This window comes from Mandrillus leucophaeus, unplaced genomic scaffold (assembly GCF_000951045.1).
Source record: "Mandrillus leucophaeus isolate KB7577 unplaced genomic scaffold, Mleu.le_1.0 Scaffold539, whole genome shotgun sequence".
Classification (NCBI taxonomy): domain Eukaryota; kingdom Metazoa; phylum Chordata; class Mammalia; order Primates; family Cercopithecidae; genus Mandrillus; species Mandrillus leucophaeus.
The window spans coordinates 1,320,360-1,322,618 of NW_012105797.1; the positions used below are offsets into that span (position 1 = coordinate 1,320,360).

The following is a 2,259-nucleotide window of genomic DNA, read 5'->3' on the forward strand; positions in this document are numbered from 1 at the left end:
CCAAAGACTCATCAACCAATCCAAGGGTATGGACCATGGATTTGCAGGTGGAGAAGACGAAATTTATAATGTTTGTGATCAAGCCTGGAGAGGTGGTAAAGATATGGCCCACAGTATTTATAGGCCCAGTAAAAATCTGGACAAGGACATGTATGGCGATGACCTAGAAGCAAGAATAAAGACCAACAGATTTGTTCCCAACAAGGAGTTTTCTGGTTCAGGTTGTAGGCAGAGAGGCTGAGAAGGATCAGTTTAGTTTGGGGAAGATCCTTTTGGTTTGGACAAGTGTTTGGAAGAAGCGAAACAGCACGGTGGCTCTAAAAGACCCTGAGATAGCCGCCGCCCCATGGAATATGACCATGATGGCAAGAAGAGGAGGAAGGACAACACACAATTTTCTTCAAAGTGAATGAACTATTATTATCCATAACCCTAATGATGCAAGTCATATGGGGGAACACTTTGTAAATGGTCAGGACAAAAACTGAATCTGGGTGCCAGATCCCAACACTACTTTTTTGCTGGAGAACGGAGGGAATAGAAAATTCTACTTTGAAGTATGTTTTTAAAAAAGTGGATTGTGTTTGTGCTTCTCCCACCTTTCAGCATTTATAGAACATGCTGCTCCACATACAGAATCAAGACCACTTCCTTTTATGCAACATTAATAGTTTGGGGTTAATATTTTGTGTGAGAACAGCTGCATACGAGTAAAGCTACCTCAACCACAGTGAGTAGGAGGGTGTTCACATATTGTAATGGTCCTGCCAAATAAATTTTGTCCCTATTGTGCTCTGTTTTAATTTGGAGTGGGCAAAGTAAGCTCTTGCTTGGTGCTACTATTTGTTTTAAATAAAAATATTTAGACAACAAAAATGAGATATACAATATTTGGGACATATAAAAAATATTTATTTGTCTGAAATTCAAATTTATCTTGGTGTCCTATATTTTTGTTTACTAAATCTGGCAACCTTATTTCTATGTAGATTAAAAACAAAAATAAGCTTTCATAAAAGCAATGTGCAATTCTGAAGCAGCACTTAACTCATCTGACTTAGTATATTATGTAATTACTTCAATTGGTTAGAATCTAATTAGTAACAAGAAAGCAACACAAGTCAATTTGGGATATTTTGTTCATGTGCATTCTTTATGAATATTTAACTAGAATGCTAGACAACTTTGGCGTATGGAATATCTTTTACACATAAAATGGAAGTAAGTAAGACAATAAAAACAAGTTAGAAGACAATAAAAACAAGTTGCTGGTATTAGGTCAGGATCTTCTCACTTAACAAGGATCAGGAAGTGAGAACTTATTTCAGTTGTCTCGGTCTAAATTCACTTTGAGCAACTAACTCAAGATGATTATGATGTAGATGTATTAGAGATGGATATTAGTGGAGGAAGAGGACAGAACTCCACAACACAGCAATTACCTGAAAAATAGACTCAGGAGTTCAAGACCAGAGAAAACTTGATTAAAAGCAGGTGAAACAGCTGATATTTTCAACTATTCCCTATCGTTATCAGTGCAGGCCCAGCTCACTTAATTGCCATTTCTATCATCTGATAAGAATTCCTGGAATATTTCAAAGTGGGAGTGATAATAAAAACTCTGTTTCTGTCAAAAATTCTCAGTTTCTGAGAAGTTTATTTTGTAAATAAAAATTTTTAAATTCCCTTTTCTGTAAACAAACTCACAATTATGTTGTAAAGAACAATTCCTAGTAATTTTAAAGCTGCCTTTGGAATTTGTGTTAAAACAAATGGAAAAGTCACATAATGACTGAAATAGCTTTTTAAATAGCCATGGGCTGAATATGCAAATGATATCATACAGTTAATTATCTCAGGTAATAGTATAGTTTGAGAATAGACGAGAGAACCTTTACTAAATTTTAGTGATTAGGTAGGTTTTTTATTACGACTTGGTAAAAGCCATCCTCCACCTCCCAGTAAGACTCTTCCACCCTGGGTTTAACTTTTGTTTCTTAAAGTCAGAGCAAAACAAAAAATAAAACAAAAACAATATGTAAAAATAATCAATATCAAGTTTCTCATTTTATGTTAATTTTTAAAAGAATATTTAAGATAAAATGCACAGTGCATGTATTATAATATTTGATCTTCTAATGTGCTTTAATTAGAAAGGCTATTAGGAAGGCTATTACCAGGAAGTTGAATTCCAGTCTGTTTTCAACAATTTCTCATGTTGGTAGAAGATTAAACATCAACATATTGAATAGCAGAATA

At 34.4% G+C, this 2,259-nt stretch overlaps 1 pseudogene; it reads left to right on the forward strand.

The window, feature by feature from the left end:
• LOC105551937 overlaps window positions 1-413 on the forward strand; it is a 23,263-nt pseudogene extending 22,850 nt beyond the window's left edge.
• Window positions 414-2,259: the final 1,846 nt, after the last annotated feature.